Here is a 19818-nt window from a genome sequence, read left to right on the forward strand (position 1 = left end):
TGCAAATGTGTGTGTAACCTCCAGACATAGAGAAGGTTTTGATAGATGGGAAGCTGTACACGATTTACTGGAAGAAGATGAAGTGCTTAATATTAGGTGAAAGACAGGACAGCCAACAATTTATTTGAGAGGACATGGTGAAGAAGCCCAGTGTTTACCTGACATTGGCAGTGATCTTTCTGCTGTTACTCAGAAATTGTTAGAGGCATTACCTAATAAGGAGGAATTGTTAATAATGCCTCTCATGGGTATCCAAATACTTGTAGCCACTAGAAAAATAAAGAAGCCTGTTAAACATGAAGTAATGTTACCTATTAAATATAAATGGTATCAAGTTGTATGGAAACTTTATGATAATTTCCGGTTTTAGCAATGAAATGTTGATTGGGGCAGATTTATTGAATAAATACAAAGGGAAATTGAATTTAAATGATGATTCTGTGTGGAAGTAAAGTGGAGAATAATTAGTACACCATTTCAGAGGAAAAAGAAACTAATGTATGAAGAAAGTGAAAATATTCCTACAAGGTATTGTAGAAATATTTAGAAGGGTGCAATGAATATGGTAAAGAGCTGGGGGTAAAGTTCTTTGCAATGTCAGGTGACTGTCGATCACTGGGTACTGGGGTTAGTGGCAATATCATTTCATTTTCCTTTAATATTGTCAGTCTTCCTCTTCCGTCATTCTTAACTTTGTCAGTTATCTTTTATCTTCTTCACTATCAAGAGAAATGTAGAGGTATTATGGGGTGTTGTTGTGCTGAAGTTAATTATTTGAAGTGTAAAGAAATTAAGAATAAAAAAAAGTATTAAGGAATTTGACAGAGTAATTATGAGGTCTTTGATTAGCGAAGAAAGTAATTAAAGAAGAAATAAAATAATTTGTTGCTGAGAGGGATGAGTTGTGTTGAAAAATAGGCAATGGGTATTGAAGTAGTTGTGTAAAGATTACTAGAGGCGACATTTGAATGAAAGGATCAGTACAAGGAAATTAATAGTGGAATGACATCACTTGTGGTAGAATAGGGTGTTAATGTGTTGGAAAATAGACAGGATGTTGCGGAACAGTGAAGTAAGTGATACCTAATGTAGTTTATGAAGAAACAAACTGGTATACATAAATCAACCAGTTATGGAATAAAGTGCTAGTTGTACAAGAGTGTGTTGTTGTGATGAAAAATGATTAATAGGTTTTGGAATATTGACAAAAAACTAATCAGATGTGTAATTAAAATAAGCTGAGTAGTATGATAAAATGGAGTTTTAGTGGGAATATTCAATAGTTATCTTAATATGACTAAATCCAAGTGTGGAAGAGAAAGACTGAAAGAAAGGATATGCATAATTTTGTAAATAATTTCTTGATTTTGGACGTAATCTCTTTCTGTATTAGGTCAAATATTTTATTGCGATGATTTTGAGAGGCATCCTGGCCTACCCACAATACTTCTGATTGTTTATAAAATTGTAAGTAGGCTGTTTAGGTTTTTATGCTGGTAACGCCACGTAGCGCTCTATATGAAAATCACTGACTGTTCTGTGTGAAGTCTGTGGCTGGTTTGCATTGTTGGAATATTCGCTATTGTAGTGTTGGGCCGCCGGATGTGAACAGCGCATAACGTTGCGCAGTTGGAGGTGAGCCGCCAGCAGTGGTGGATGTGGGGAGAGAGATGGCAGAATTTTAAGAGCGGACGATCTGGACGTGTGTCCATATATATAATGATTTTTGAACATTATTAAGGTAAATACATTGTTTGTTCTCTATCAAAATCTTTCATTTGCTGACTATGCCTATCAGTAGTTAGTGCCTTCAGTAGTTAGAATCTTTTATTTAGCTGGCAGTACTGGCGCTCGCTGTATTACAGTAGTTAGAGTAACGAAGATTTTTGTGAGGTAAGTAATTCATGAGAGGTATAGGTTATTGTTAGTCAGGACCATTCTTTTGTAGAGATTATTGAAAGTCAGACTGCGTTGCGCTAAAGATATTGTGTGTCAGTTTAGTGTTGATCAGAATAAGTAAAGAGCGAAATGTCTGAGTACGTTCAGTTCTGCTCAGCTGTTTGAAAATCAAATAACGTAAGGGGCTTATCAGCACAGTCGTCCATAAATTTTTCTAAGGGGACGTTTCAACCTGTGAAGAGAAATTGGTTAAAACAGTGTTAACTATATTATATTGTAAAACTTTGTAAAAGAATGATTTGTGCTGGCTCAAATTTTTTTAAGATTTTGCAAAACCTAGTGAAGTAAAATTTACTGAGCTAGTTAAGTAAATCTAGAAAATGCTCCTAGTATCACCCTATTTCACTAAAGTCTTTGATGTTTCTCACATTGGAAAGAATGTTTTTAAAGTAGGTTCACACACTGAAGCGCCAAAGAAACTTGTGTAGGCACGTATATTCAAGTACAGAGATATGTAAACAATCAGAATGCGGCGCTGCGGTCGGCAAATCCTGAATAAGACAACAAGTGTCTGGTACAGTTGTTAGATCGGTTACTGCTGCTACAATGCCAGATTATCAAGGATTAATGAGTTTGCACGTGGTATTGTAGTCGGCGCACGAGCAATTGGACATAGCATCTCCGAGGTAGCAATGAAGTGGAGACTCTCCCGTACGACCATTTCACGAGTGTACTGTAAATATAAGGAATCCGGTAAAATATCATATCTTCGACATCCCCGGGGCCGGAAAAAGATCCTGCAAGAAGGGGACCAACGACGACTGAAGAGAATCGTTCAACGTGCCAGAAGTGCAACCCTACCGCAAATTGCTGCAAATTTCAAAACTGAGCCATCAACAAGTGTCAACGTGCGAACCATTCAACGAAACATCATCGTGTACCTTTGATGACTGCACGACACAAAGCTTTACGCCTCGCCTAGGCCCGTCAACACTGATATTGGGTGTTGATGAGTGGAAACATGTTGCCTGGTCAGACGAGTCTCGTTTCAAATTGTATCGAGTGGATAGGCGTGTACGGGTATGGAGACAGCCTCGTGAATCCATGGACCCTGCATGTCAGCAGGGAACTGTTCAAGCTCATGGAGGCTTTGTAATGCTGTGGGGCGTGTGCAACTGGACTTCAAATGGTTCAAATGGCTCTGAGCACTATGGGACTTAACATCTGTGGTCATCAGTCCCCTAGAACTTAGAACTACTTAAACCTAACTAACTTAAGGACATCACACACATCCATGCCCGAGGCAGGATTCGAACCTGCGACCGTAACAGTCACGCAGTTCCGGAGTGAGCGCCTAGACAACTGGAGTGATATGGGACCCCTGATACGTCTAGATACGACTCTGACAGCTGACACGTGCGTAAGCATCCTGTCTGAGCACCTGAATCCATTCATGTCCATTATTCATTACGACAGACTTGGGCAATTCAAGCAGGACAATTCGACATCCCACACGACTAGAATTGCAACAGAGTGGCTCCAGGAACACTTCTGAGTTTAAACACTTTCGGCGTCCGCCAAACTCTCCAGACATGAACATAATATATTATATTTAGGATGCCTTGCAACGTGCTATTCAGAAAAGATCTCTACTCCCTCGTGCTATTACGAATTTATGGACAGCCTGCAGAATTCATGGTGTCAGTTCCCTCCAGCACTACTTCAGACATTAGTCGAGTCCATGCCACGTCGTGCAGCGGCTTTTTTCCGTGCTTGCGGAATCCCTAGACGATATTAGGCAGGCGTACCAGTTTTTTTGGCTGTTCAGTGTATTTGTGCCATTTCAGAGCACCAATTAAAGAAAAATTCTCTGTTAATATACTTTCACTATGGAGAATCAATTAAATAATTTAAAATTATAATTAAAAATTGTGAATAAGATTAATTTCAAGAAAAATATATGTACTAGTATTTCTCTGTCAAGATCATAGTGTCACGTAGAAGAAGGTATAATTTGATGAATGACGCACACCAATTTCACTTAACGAAGGTTTATTCAGCACCTGCACATACAAGAGCGCGGAGCGAACTGCCTCTGGCCAGTTCAAATGGTTCAAATGGCTCCGAGCACTATGGGACTTCACTTCAGAGGTCATCAGTCCCCTAGAACTTAGAACTACTTAAACCTAACTAACGTAAGAACATCACACACATCCATGCCCGAGGCAGGATTCGAACCTGCGACCGTAGGGGTCGCGCGGTTCCAGACTGAAGCGCCTAGAACCGCTCGGCCACTCCGGCCGGCATTGCTTTGAAAAAGAGTTTGTATAACTTATGATTTCGTGAACAATGTAAGGGAAAAGTGCATTTTTTGTAAAATAGACTAGATTAGTTTTTAAAGCTGCCTTTAAAGCTGCCAAGTCGGACATAAAATTACACTACTGGCCATTAAAATTGCTACAGACGCGAAATTTAACCGACTGGAAGAAGATGCTGTGATATGCTAATGATTAGCTTTTCAGAGCATTCACACAAGGTTGGCGCCCGTGGCGACACCTACAACGTGCTGACATGAGGAAAGTTTCCAACCGATTTCTCATACACAAACAGGAGTTGACCGGCGTTGACTCGTGAAACATTGTGATGCCTCGTGCAAGGAGGAGAAATGCGTACCATCACGTTGCCGACTTTGATAAAGGTCGGATTGTAGTCTAACGCGATTGCGGTTTATCGTATTGCGACATTGCTGCTCGCGTTGTTCGAGATCCAATGACTGTTAGCAGAATATGGAATCGGTGGGTTCAGGAGGGTAATACGGAACGCCGTGCTGGATCCCAATGGCCTCGAATCACTAGCAGTCTAGATGACAGGCATATTATCCGCATGGCTGTAACGGATCGTGCAGCCACGTCTCGATCCCTGAGTCAACAGATGGGGACGTTTGCAAGACAACAACCATCTGCACGAACAGTTCCACAACGTTTGCAGCAGCATGGACTATCAACTCGGAGACCATGGCTGCGGTTACCCTTGACGCTGCATCACAGACAGGAGCGCCTGCGAACTTGGGTGCACGAATGGCAAAACGTCATATTTTCGGATGACTCCAGGTTCTGTTTACAGCATCATGGTGGTCGCATCCGTGTTTGGCGATATCGCGGTGAACGCACATTGGGAGCGTGTATTCGTCATCGCCATACTGGCGTATCACCCGGCGTGATGGTATGGTTACACGTCTCGGTCACCTCTTCTTCGCGTTGACGGACTTTGAACAGTGGACGTTACATTTCAGATGTGTTACGACCCGTGGCTCTACTCTTAATTCAATCCCAGCGAAACCCTACATTTCAGCAGGATAATGCACGACCGCATGTTGCAGGTCCTGTACGGGCCTTTCTGGATACAGAAAATGTTCGACTGCTGTCCTGGCCAGCACATTCTCCAGATCTCTCACCAACTGAAAACGTCTGATCAATGGTAGCCGAGCAACTGGCTCGTCACAATACGTCAGTCACTACTCTTGATGAACTGTGGTATCGTGTTGAAGCTGCATGGGCAGCTGTACCTGTACACGCCATCCAAGCTCTATTTGACTCAATGCCCAGGCGTATCAAGGCCGTTATTACGGCCAGAGGTGGTCGTTCTGGGTACTGATTTCTCAGGATCTATGCACCCACGTTGCGTGAAAATGTAATCACATGTCAGTTCTAGTATACTCTATTTGTCCAATGAATACCCGTTTATCACCTGCATTTCTTCTTGGTATAGCAATTTTAATGGCCAGTAGCGTATTTTTTTTTTAGTTTATTAAGTTTAATTTTGGAGAATTGTTGGAATGTTGTATTATTATTAAGAATTTGTTTGCAAAAACGTTTTATAGTCATAGGGGGTGTGAGGCGTAGCACTTCATATCGCGCCTATGTTAAGTAAGAGACAGAGCGGGCAGGCAGCTACAAGAATCGTGGTTATCGTATGACAGCTGCGCTTTGATCCAGTAGCTAGCTGCAAGTAGTTAAAACTGTGACCGAAAGATATCAGCTTCTTAGGGACTATGGAATTATGAAACAGTTAAAACATATTTTGGAAACAAAGCTGTAGTTATTGTGACAATTATGCCTGTCATTAATTATTGCTAATTTGTTTATTAGCTATAATGTATATCAGTCAATCAGAGGACAGAACGCTCGAGCGTATTTTGTGGGCAAAAGAATTGTTTTGTGAAGTCAGAAAAGTGCAGTTTGGAGCTCAGCCATCATCATGTTAGGATACATATATAAGGAGTCCTGAATAGAAGTGATAATCTTGCGGAATAATGATTAAAACTTCACCGTGGAGTGCCGCAGAGTGGATGCAAATATGTGAGAAAAAGGAATATGTGAAATTCCGATTTTAATTTGTAAACTATGACTTTAGTGTAACCAAAATCGGCGTGGCATGTTATACAAACCGTGACCGCGAACTGAATATTAATAGTGGTCAAATTGTGTAATATTTGAGCGAGCATTCTGTCGCAGATGGTCCTTTTAGTGATCCTTTTGGAAACGGATTTCGGTTAGTTACTCTTGACCGCAGCTCGTAGTCTTGCGGTAGCTTTCCCGCTTCCCGCGCCCGGGGTCCCGGGTTCGATTCCCGGCGGGGTCTGGGATTTTTCCTGCCTCGAGATGACTGGGTGTTGGTGTGTCATCTTCATCACTCATCCCCATTACGGTCGAAGAAAGGCAATGGCAAACCACCTCCTTGCCCTACACTCCTCGGAGTATGGGACCTCATCATCACCATAAGCTGGCTATTACGAGTGACTGTGATTGCGTGTGAGTGTTGAAACTAAAACTTAACATTGTCACGCATTTGGCAGTGTCTTTGTGTCAAACAAGTGCTAATATATCGAGGTTTTCACTCAAAAACGACATTTCAGTCAATTGCTCAGTGATACTGAAAAAACGTTCGTATAATGATAATGATTCTACTATAGCTTTCCCAGTACAGGAACATCATTCGTTTTCTACAGGGAAGGCGTGCAGATCGGACTGTAGAGGAAGAAATCACCGCAGTGTGAGTGAACAGTGTTTCTGTAGGAAGAGCACATAGTAACCACAACGTTGCAACCTGCTCGCAAATATTGTCACTGTCTGTGGCAACATGCCTTTGTATCGGCGTTTTCACCTCTAACTCTTCCTGCTGATCTCGAATCTACATTTACATTTGCGTGTTGTTCCATCCTACCGGTACCAAATCTAGCAGTCCGCCTCTGAATTGCTTCGATGTCTTGCTTCAATTTGACCTGGTATGGATCCCAAATGCTTCAGCAGTTCTTAAGAATAGGTCTCAACAGCGTCCTATATGCAGTCTCCTTTCCATGTGAGCCACACTTACCTAAAATTCTCCCAGTATACTGAAGTCGACCATTCCCCTTCCCTACCACAGTTATCACATACTCGTTTCGTTTCATACCACTTTTCAACATTACACCTAGATGTTTAAAACGACTTGACTGTGTCAAACAGGACACTAATAAAACTGTATCCGAACATTATAGGTTTGATCTTCCCACTCATCAGCATTAGGTCACATTTTTCCACATTTAGAGGCAGTTGCCATTCACCACACCAACTGGAAATTTTGTCTAAGTCGTCTTGTATCTTCCTACAGTCACTCAACTTCGACACCTTGCCGTACACTGTGGTGTCACCGCCAGACACCACACTTGCTAGGTGGTAGCCTTTAAATCGGCCGCGGTCCGTTAGTATACGTCGGACCCGCGTGTCGCCACTATCAGTGATTGCAGACCGAGCGCCGCCACACGGCAGGTCTAGAGAGACTTCCTAGCACTCGCCCCAGTTGTACAACCGACTTTGCTAGCGATGGTTCACTGACAAATTGCAGAGACGATAGTTAGCATAGCCTTCAGCTACGTCAATTGCTACGACCTAGCAAGGCGCCATTATCAGTTACTATTGATATTGTGAATAATGTACAGTCAAGAGCGACGTTCACCATTTATGGATTAAAGTTAAGTATTCCACGAGCTACGTCCGTTTGTCTAAATTCTAATTTCCTTGACCTGTTCCAGACCTCACGCCAGCCTGCGTGAGCTAAAACGCGTGCCTTTCGGCTTCCTCTAATAACACGGTGTTGGCTCTCCTGCCAACCCACAACATACACCACGGCATTATCAGCAAACAACCGCAGATTGCTGCCCACCCTGTCTGCCAAATCATGTATGTATACAGAGAACAACAGTGGGCCACTCACACTTCCCTGGGACACTCCTAACGATACCCATGTCTCTGATGAACACTCGCCGTCCCCTATTTTCACCACTAAATAACCCTTCATTATTCTTAAACTAATTTTGTTCATGAGCGATCGATTCTACCGCTTATCTTGATACCTATATCACAATGCTAATCTCGTCATGGTTTCGGTTGTTACAATTTTTTTTATGTTCAGTATGGCCAAGCCTCATGTTCTTCCCTCAGTCTTCTTTCTTCCAGTACTTCCGCCTACGCCTATTGTTGGACTTTTGCTCTTCCAAGGTGATAATAGTGTCCTCTACCGTGCCCTCTCACCATGTTCATTTGGTGTCCGTTGTATCCATCTCCTTCAGGTATTTTTTCGTTCCTTAAGTTCTGTAATACGTTTGCTTTAAGTATTCAGAATAGCAAAGTTCACATCTATTGCTTCTGTGAGATTAGTACCTAACTCAGATATCGTAATTTCCATTTTGGTACACTCAGTATTCATCTGAGTATGGATATGAGTTTTCAACTGACTACTACTCTCCTCCGTCTTAGTGAACAGATTTGTGTTCATGGCAGTCATGTTAGTATTCATGGAAGTCATATTAAACGCCATGTTTCTTAACATGTTCATTACGTACGTTTTAAAAGGAAGACTACCGTCCTGCCTCAAAAGATCTGACAGATAGATTGTGCCTTCGCTACTTTCTATTAATGATTCATGTTGGAGCATGCCAGAGCTATCAAAAAACGTGGCTTCACTGCTTGTGCCTGATTTGTTAGCATCCACCCTGGATTTAACAGGTAATGTCGTGTCTGGTACAGTGGAATTAAAAGCCATATTGTTTTATTCTCTTTTGTGTTTTACTAAAAATTTTAATACAGTAAAATACGAATTACTGTACTGTTCTAAATAGTTTTCTGCCTACTGCTTTGTAAGTGGTCCAAATGGTTCAGATGGCTCTGAGCACTATGAGACTTAACATCTGAGGTCATTAGTCCCCTAGAACTTAGAACTACTAAAATCTAACTAACCTAAGGACATCACACACATCCATGCCCGAGGCAGGATTCGAACCTGCGACCGTAGCGGTCGCGCGGTTCGAGACTGAAACGCCTAGAACCGCTCGGCCACAGTGGCCAGCGCTAGTAGAAATCTTTGGGTAACAGAAGAGATATTGAATTTAATCGATGAAAGGAGAAAATATAAAAGTGCAGTAAATAAGGCAGGTGAAAGGCAATACAAACGTCTAAAAAATGAGATCGACTGAAAGTGCAAAATGGCTAAGCAGGAATGATTAGAGGACAAATGTAACGAAATGTAAGGATGTAGAAGCATATATCATTAGTGGTAAGATAGATGCGGCATACAGGAAAATTAAAGAGACCTTTGGAGAAAAGAGAACCACCTGTGTGAATACCAAAAGCTCAGACAGAAAACCAGTCCTAAGCAAAGAAGGCAGAGCAGAAAGGTGGAAGGAGTATAAGAGGGCCTATACAAGGAAGAGGGCAATATTATGGAAATGAAAGAGGACATAAATCTGCTCGGTAGCCAGTGTCGTGTGGGCTCAGCTCCCCACCCGTTGAGCATTTCTTTATAATAAGATGACTGGATGTGCACCATCATTTGATATCAAGAATGTAGTGCTGCCAGCAGCAACCAACTGGGGAGAAGAAGACTAACAGTATGTTTCATGCCAATCCAACTCTAATTATTAATATTAAGTGTGTATGCTTCATTATACTTTGTTATTTTGTTATGCACTTGCAGCTGATGGGATGTTCAGTATTGTCAGACTGTGCTGTAGCACAAATGGAGCAGCTGGAAAAAGCGCCTGATCCAGTGTTGAACGAGGACAACTCACATGCTTCAACAGTCACAGCACACTGGAGGCCTTCCCGATCTTTTGGGCATGGAGTCGTTTGACTACACCGTGGCACAACTACAGCAGCCAAATCCCACAAGGGTACTATTATTCGCTCACACATACAATGTAACAGTCAGTGGATTTATACTTGAAAATGTAGGTTTGACACCTGAAAATGACTTTAAAGTTGTTATAGATGTAGAAAATGCACAATTTGGCGGTGCTTAAGTGCAGTGTTCACCGTACAAGGGTCGCTCCAAAAGAAATACATACTTTTTTTTTAAATCCATCTTTTATTCTATAGTTTTGAAAGATTTACAGTGTGTAGATACATCCTTTAGGAACAATATTTTCATTTCTCCACATAATTTCCATCCCTCTCAACTGCCTTACGCGCCTTACGCCATCTTGGAACCAGCGCCTGTATACCCGCACGGTAAAATTCTGGACAAACTTGTTGGAGCCACTGTTTGGCAGTGAGCACAAGGGAGTCATCATCTTCAAACCTTGTTCCACGAAGAGAGTCTTTCGGTTTCCTAAAGAGATGATAGTCACATGGAGCTAGGTCAGGGCTGTAAGGCGGGTGTTTCAGTGTTGTCCATCCGAGTTTTGTGGTCGCTTCCATGGTTTTTTGAGCGACATGGGCCGTGCATTGTTGTGCAACAGCAAAACATCCTGCTTTTGCCGATGTGGTCGAACACGACTCAGTCGAGCTTGAAGTTTCTTCAGTGTCATCACATATGCATCAGAATTTATGGTGGTTCCACTTGGCATGATGTCCACAAGCAAGAGTCCTTTGGAATCTAAAAACACTGTAGCCATAACTTTTCCAGCAGAAGGTTTGGTTTTGAATTTGTTTCCCTCGGGTGAATTTGCATGATGTCACTCTACTGATCGCCTCATCGTCTCTGGTGAAAAATGATGGAGCCATGTTTCATCACCCGTCACAATTCTTCAAAGAAATTCATCTCCACCATTCTCATACTGTTCCAAGAGTTCGCTGCATACCGCTTTTCTTGTTTCTTTGTGAGCCACTGTCAACATCCTGGGAACCCATCTGGCACAAACCTTTTTTAACGCCAACACTTTCAGTATTCTGCAAACACTTCCTTCCCCTATCCCAACGTAGCGTGACAATTCGTTCACTGTGATGCGTCTGTCAGCAGTCACCAAATCGTTAACTCCCTGCACATTGTCTGGAGTGTGTGCAGTAGGAGGCCTGCCGCTGCGAGGACAATCCTCAATATTGCCGTGCCCACTTTCATCACGTAATCTGCTTGCCCACCGACTAACTGTACTGTGATCGACAGCAGCATCTCCATACACCTTTTTCAACCTCTTGTGGATGTTTCTCACTGTCTCGTTTTACAGCACAGGAATTCTATGACAGCACGTTGCTTCTGACGAACGTCAAGTGTAGCAGCCACCTTGAAGACATGCTGTGACGGCGCAACTCACGGGAACAGGTTGAACTAAGTTTGAAAACTAGTGGGAAGGATGTCTCTACACACTGTAAAACTTTCACACATGCAGAATGAAAACTGTATTTTTACAAAAATAATGTGCATTTCTTTTGGAGTGACCATCATATAAGTGGGACTGTCTATGCAATACGACGGAAGATATGGTTAGGAAGATGAGAGACGAGTATGATCCTTCTCACATATTTGACATTCACATATTTGGTCTTAAAGTGTCTATAGTAGATATGTACACTCCTGGAAATTGAAATAAGAACACCGTGAATTCATTGTCCCAGGAAGGGGAAACTTTATTGACACATTCCTGGGGTCAGATACATCACATGATCACACTGACAGAACCACAGGCACATAGACACAGGCAACAGAGCATGCACAATGTCGGCACTAGTACAGTGTATATCCACCTTTCGCAGCAATGCAGGCTGCTATTCTCCCATGGAGACGATCGTAGAGATGCTGGATGTAGTCCTGTGGAACGGCTTGCCATGCCATTTCCACCTGGCGCCTCAGTTGGACCAGCGTTCGTGCTGGACGTGCAGACCGCGTGAGACGACGCTTCATCCAGTCCCAAACATGCTCAGTGGGGGACAGATCCGGAGATCTTGCTGGCCAGGGTGGTTGACTTACACCTTCTAGAGCACGTTGGGTGGCACGGGATGCATGCAGACGTGCATTGTCCTGTTGGAACAGCAAGTTCCCTTGCCGGTCTAGGAATGGTAGAACGATGGGTTCGATGACGGTTTGGATGTACCGTGCACTATTCAGTGTCCCCTCGACGATCACCAGTGGTGTACGGCCAGAGTAGGAGATCGCTCCCCACACCATGATGCCGGGTGTTGGCCCTGTGTGCCTCAGTCGTATGCAGTCCTGATTGTGGCGCTCACCTGCACGGCGCCAAACACGCATACGACCATCATTGGCACCAAGGCAGAAGCGACTCTCATCGCTGAAGACGACACGTCTCCATTCGTCCCTCCATTCACGCCTGTCGCGACACCACTGGAGGCGGGCTGCACGATGTTGGGGCGTGAGCGGAAGACGGCCTAACGGTGTGCGGGACCGTAGCCCAGCTTCATGGAGACGGTTGCGAATGGTCCTCGCCGATACCCCAGGAGCAACAGTGTCCCTAATTTGCTGGGAAGTGGCGGTGCGGTCCCCTACGGCACTGCGTAGGATCCTACGGTCTTGGCGTGCATCCGTGCGTCGCTGCGGTCCGGTCCCAGGTCGACGGGCACGTGCACCTTCCGCCGACCACTGGCGACAACATCGATGTACTGTGGAGACCTCACGCCCCACGTGTTGAGCAATTCGGCGGTACGTCCACCCTGCCTCCCGCATGCCCACTATACGCCCTCGCTCAAAGTCCGTCAACTGCACATACGGTTCACGTCCACGCTGTCGCGGCATGCTACCAGTGTTAAAGACTGCGATGGAGCTCCGTATGCCACGGCAAACTGGCTGACATTGACTGCGGCGGTGCACAAATGCTGCGCAGCTAGCGCCTTTCGACGGCCAACACCGCGGTTCCTGGTGTGTCCGCTGTGCCGTGCGTGTGATCATTGCTTGTACAGCCCTCTCGCAGTGTCCGGAGCAAGTATGGTGGGTCTGACACACCGGTGTCAATGTGTTCTTTTTTCCATTTCCAGGAGTGTATGATGATTCAATGCTAGAATTAATCTCATGGGACACGGAAATGTATCTAAAACATACAGGTGTTGTTAAACAGAAAGACCTATTTGTGTATTATCAATTCCTACTGATAGACTTTGCCTAGTACGGCGGTGCGGGTCTCCCGCATCGTTCCCCTACGCTCCGTCACGGAGTATGGGACTTCATCATCATCATCACTGATAGACTGTGTCACTGGCGTCAGTATGTGAGAGGTGCGTACTACGAATTTGTTGAATATTTGCGCTATACCAGTGTAAATACTGACGAGGTGGGTAATGTATCAGTTCCTGTGATCTACCCATACCAATGTGTGTAAGCATTGAGTCTGTGACAGTAAAAAAATTACTGAAGAAATACCCTTGTATGTAACTGCACCTATAGGCTTGAATGGTATTCAGGCTGAATTTGAACCATATAAGAAACAATTATCTGGATTTTTCTGTACAACTGAATGATTGTGCGTAAAATAAAGAAAACTGTTCTTATTTACTTCGACCTTACAGTGACTTCAATGGGGAAAGCATCAAATAATAATAATAACAATGATAATAACGTAACATAGATATGGAAAATTAGCACTCCGCACTCTGTCTTCAGAGGCCACAAGTGGCCCATCGGGACCATCTGACCGCCGTGACATCCTCAGCTGAGGATGCGGATAGGGGGGGCGGGGGGGGGGGGCGTGTGGTCAGCACACCGCTCTCCCGGTCGTTATGATGGTTTTCTTTGACTGGAGCCGCTTCTGTTCGGTCGAGTAACTCCCCAATTGGCATCACGAGGCTGAGTGCACCCCGAAAAATGACAACAGCACATGGCAGCCCGGATGATCACCCATCCAAGTGCCGGCCACGCCCGACAGCCCTTAACTTCGGTGATCTGGCGAGAACCGGTGTATCCACCGCGGCAAGGCCGTTGCCTATGGAAAGTTAACTCATGGTTTATTACCAGAAACAATACATTTTTTTCAAAAAAGAGATTGCATAATGCAGAAATATTTTATTTACATAACAGCTACTGCGCCTCCCCCCCCCCCCCCCCGCACCCCATCCCACTACCAGAACCATGGACCGTGCCGTTGATGGAGAGGCTTGCGAGCCTCAGCGATACTGATAGCCGTATCGTAGTTACAACCACAACGGAGGAGTATCTATTGAGAGGCCAGACATGGGTGTGTTTCCTGAAGAGCAGCAGGAGCCTTTGCAGTAGTTGCAGGGGCAACAGACTGAATGATTGACTGACCTGGCCTTCTAACGTCAACCGAAACGGCCTTGCTGTGTTGGCTCTGCGAACGGCTGAAAGCAAGGGAGAACTACAGCTGTAGCCTAATTTTTCCCGAGAGCATGCAGCTCTATTGTATGGATAAATGATGATGGCACCCTCTTGAGTATAATATTCCGGAGGTAAAACAGTCACTGGGCGGGGAGTCTCGAGAGGATGTCGTTATCAGGAAAAACAAAACTGGAGTTCTACGGATAGCAGCGTGGAATGTCAAATCCCTTGAACGGGCATGTAGGTCAGAAAATTTAAAAAGGGAAATGGGTCGGTTAAAGTTTGATATATTGGGAATTAGTGAAGTTCGGTGGCAGGAGGAACAGGACTTCTGGTCAGGTGAATATCGGGTTATAAATACAAAATCATAGAAGTAAAGCAGGAGTAGGTTTAATAATGAATAATAAAATGGGAGCGCGGGTAAGCTACTACGAACAGCGTAGTGATCGCATCATTGTAGCCAAGATATACACGAAGCCCATGTCTACCATAGTGGTATAAGTATATATGCCAACTAGCTCCGCAGATAACGAAGGGATTGAAGAAATGTATCATGAGATAAAAGAAATTATTCAGATAGTGAAGGGAGACGAAAATCTAATAGTCATGGAGAACTGGAATTCGATAGTACGAAAAGGAAGAGAAGGAAAAGTAGTAAGTGAATATTGACTGGGGGAAAGGAATGAAAGACGAAGACGTCTGGTATAATTTTGCACAGACCATACTTTAATCATACCTAACACTTGGTTTAAGAATCACGAAAGAAGGTTGTAAACGTGGAAGGGAAATGGAGACACTGGAAGGTATCAGTTTGATTATATGATGTTAAGACAGAGATTTCGGGACCACATTTTAAATTGCAAAACATTTCCAATGGCAGATGTGGACATTTCCAAGGGAATATGTTGACTCTGACCACAATTTATTGGTTATGAACTGAAGATTAAAACTGAAGAAATTGCAAAAAGGCGGGAATTTAAGGAGATGGGACCTGGATAAACTGAAAGAAGCAAAGGTTGCAGAGAGTTTCAGAGGGAGCATTGGGGAACGACTGACAAGAACAGGGGAAGGAATACAGTAGAAGAACTGTTGTGGGTTGGCAGGAGAGCCAACACCGGTTTTGAGAGGAAGCCGAAAGGCACGCGTTTTAGCTCACGCAGGCTGGCGTGAGGTCTGGAACAGGACAAGGAAATCAGACTTTAGCAGAAAACGTACGTAGCTGCTGGAATACTTAACTTTAATCCATAAATGGTGAACATCGCTCTTGAGGGTACATTATTCATAATCTTAATAGTAACTGGTAATGGCGCCTTGCTAGGTCGTAGCAAATGACGTAGCTGAAGGCTATGCTAACTATCGTCTCGGCAAATGAGAGTGTATTTTGTCAGTGATCCATCACTAGCAAAGTCGGTTGTACCACTGGAACGAGTGCTAGGAAGTCTCTCTAGACCTGCCGTGTGGCGGCGCTCGGTCTGCAATCACTGATAGTGGCGACACGCTGGTCCGACGTATACTAACAGACCGCGGCCGATTTAAAGGCTACCACCTAGCAAGTGTGATGTCTGGCGGTGACACCACAAGAACAATGGGCAGCTATGAGAGACGAAATAGTGAAGGCTGCAGAGTACCAAGTAGTAGGTAAAAAGACGAGGGCTAGTAGAAATGGTTCAAATGGCTCTGAGCACTTTGGGACTTAACATCTGAGGTCATCAGTCCCTTAGAACTTAAAACCACTGAAATCTAACTAACCTAAGGACATCACACACATCCATGCCCGAGGCAGGATTCGAACCTGCGACCGTAGCGGTCACGCGGTTCCAGACTGAAACGCCTAGAACCGCTCGGTCACAGAGGCCGGCGCTAGTAGAAATCCTTAGGTAACAGAAGAGATATTGAGTGTAATCGATGAAAGGAGAAAATATAAAAGTACAATAAATAAGGCAGGTGAAAGGCAATACAAACGTCTAAAAATTGAGATCGACAGGAAGTGCAAAATGGGTAAGCAAGAATGATTAGAGGACAAATGTAAAGAAATGTAAGGATATAGAAGCATATATCACTAGTGGTAAGGTAGATGCTACGTACAGGAAAATTAAAGAGACCTTTGGAGAAGAGGGAACCACCTGTGTGAATATCAAAAGCTCAGACGGAAAACCAGTCCTAAGCAAAGAAGGCAGAGCAGAAAGGTGGAAGGAGTATACAGAGGGCCTGTACAAGGAAGAGCGCAATGTTATGGAAATGAAAGAGGACATAAATCAAGAAGAAATGAAAGATAAGATACTGCACTGAAAGACTTAAGTCGAAACAAGGCCCCAAGAGTACACAGCATTCCGTTAGAGCTACTGATAGCCTTGAGGGAGCCAGCCATGACAAAACTCTTCTACCTGGTGAGCAAGATATATGAGACAGGTGAAATACCCGCAGACTTAAAGAAGAATATAGTAATTCCAATTTCAAACAAATCAGGTGCTGACTATCAGCTTAATAAGTCACAGTTGCAAAATACTAACACGAATCCTTTGCAGAAGAATGGAAAAACTGGTAGAAGCCGACCTCGGGGAAGATCAGTTTGGACTCCTTAGAAATGTAGGAACACGCAAGGCTATACTGACCCTACGGCTTCTCATAGAAGGTAACTTATGGAAAGATAAACCTACGCTTATAGCATTCGTAGACTTGGAGAAAGCCTTTGACAGTGTTGACTGGGATACTGTCTTTCAAATTCTAAAGGTGGTTCGGGTAAAATACAGGGAGTGAAAGACTATTTACAATTTGTATAGAAACCTAGATGGCAATTACAAGAGTCGAAGGGCTCGAAAGGGAAGCAATGGTTGAGAATGGAGTGAGTCAGGGTTGTAGCCCATTCCCGATGTTATTCAATCTGTATATTGAGCAAGCAGTAAAGGAAACAAAAGAAGAATTTGGAGTAGGAATTAAAGTCCAGAGAGAAGAAATAAAAACTTTGAGGTTTGCCGATGACATTGTAATTCTGTCAGAGACAGCGAAGGACTTGGAAGAGCAGTTGAACGGAATGGACAGTGTCTTGAAAGGAGGGTATAAGATGAACATCAACAAAAGGAAAACGAGGGTAATAGAATGTAGTCGAATTAAATCATGTGATAATAAGGGAATTAGATTAGGAAATGAGACACTTAAAGTACTAAATGAGTTTTGCTATTTAGGAAGCAAAATAACTAGTGATGGTCGAAGCAGGGCGGATATGAAATGTAGACTGGCAATAGCAGGGAAAGTGTATCTGAAGAAGAGAAATTTTTTGAATTCGAGTATAAATTTAAGTGTCAGGAAGTCCTTCCTGAAAGTATTTGTATGGAGTGTAGCCATGTATGGAAGTGAAACATGTACGATAAACAGTTTAGACAAGATGAGAACAGAAGCTTTTGAGATGTGGTGCTACAGAAGAATGTTGAGGTATTAAATAGAACTGGGGACAAGAGAAATTTGTATGAGTGTGTGGGAGAAAGGGAGGGGGGGGGGGGGGGGAATATCATAGAGGGGACCAAGAGATGAACACAGTAAGCAGATTCAGAAGGATGTAGTTCGCGGTAGTTACCTGGAGATGAAGAGACTTGTACAGGATGGAGTAGCATGGAGAGCTGCATCAAGCCAGTCTTTGGACGGAAGACCGCAGCAACAACAACAGCTGCTGATCAACTGTACAATATTTCACAGCAGCAGAGATACATTATACTAAGAGAGGAAGAGGATGATTTTAATTATTTACAATATTTACGATTTATAGGAACTAGCAGCAGCAGGTGAAGAATACACAGAAACACAAAATACGTGCAATTTTAATTTTGTTTTTACAAAAAAATGGTTCAAATGGCTCTGAGCACTATGGGACTTAACATCTATGGTCATCACTCCCCTAGAACTTAGAACTACTTAAACCTAACTAACCTAAGGACACCACACACATCCACTCCCGAGGCAGGATTCGAACCTGCGACCGTAGCAGTCGCGCAGTTCCGGACTGAGCGCCTAGAACCGCGAGACCACCGCGGTCGGCTTTGTTTTTACAAGCAGGTACACTGCGCAGCACATAATAATGTATGGCACACATACACACAAACACACACACACACACACACACACACACACACACACACACACACACACACAAATCATTCAAGTGAATAGTGTGAGAACAGGAGGGATTCAATCCCATCCACACAAATGAAGCAATTGTCACCATGACGTAACACACCGATTTTCACTTTCAGCGGAATATGTACCTCATGACACTGTGACCGAAAGATATCTTTCCTGCACCATATGAGAAACTTCATCAGCAGAAAATAGTAACTCCTTATAGCCTTCGATCATGAGAGCTTCTGAGGCACCCGCATCTTCACGACACGCATACATTGTCGACCTGGGCCCTACAAACTCCACAATCTGCGAGCCATTCGCCTCGTCTTTCATCAGACCGATAACCTTCTTGTTCTGATGTGTTATGCCATAGGGATTATTGGCCACAAATCCAGATGTGTTGAATTCTTCAGGATTGCATCTAATTACTTCATATGGGTTGCCACCTTTCACCCAATCATCAGCGAATATTGGCTTTACAAACTTGTTATGAGATCAATACATGGCGAGTCTGGTGAGGTAAAGAACACACATATTGATATAGACAGGTTTTATGAACTCCACTGAAACCTTAACTATCTCCATAGCAACCGCTCGGGGTAGCCAAACGTCTACGGCGTCTTGTCACGGTTCGCGCGACTTCCCCCGTCAGAGGTTCGAGTCCTCCCTCGGACATGGGTGTGTGTCTTGTCTTTAGCGTAAGTTACTTTAAGTTAGACTAAGTAGTGCGTAAGCCTAGGGGCCAATGACCTAAGCAGTTTGGTCCCGTAAGACCTTACTACAAATTTCCAATTTCCATCTCCACAGCGAGTAGTCATTCATTGGTGATTGTTGCCCACTTATAAACTGGCATGGTGACGTAGTCTCTTGCACCATAATGCCCATCCCGATCGTAAACTAAATGAATGTTATGACAGTTTCTGTCATTCTCCATGGTTTTGCCGAAAACTTAATTATTCATTAATTTATAAAAATCTTTTTCGAAATCACATGTCACGAGAGCACTCTGTTCGATGTTTAAATCAATGTATTCCTTGAGCCAGGGACACTGGTTGAAGTAGATACCGCGGGTGATTCTAGGAAATCACATCCCCAACCTGAGACTCTGATGGAGGTTTTTATAATGTAGAACGTATTTCTGCTTATTACCCAGCGTAGTAATCAGCTGGGGACGGAACCATTTCATGGAACCAAGCGCTCTAGACACAATGGCAAGTCACTGTATACATCATTCTAATCGGTGTGATATTCCAGATCTGCCTCAATGACATATCG

The sequence above is a fragment of the Schistocerca serialis genome, chromosome 3 (assembly GCF_023864345.2).
Source record: "Schistocerca serialis cubense isolate TAMUIC-IGC-003099 chromosome 3, iqSchSeri2.2, whole genome shotgun sequence".
In the NCBI taxonomy this organism is placed as follows: Eukaryota; Metazoa; Arthropoda; class Insecta; order Orthoptera; family Acrididae; genus Schistocerca; species Schistocerca serialis.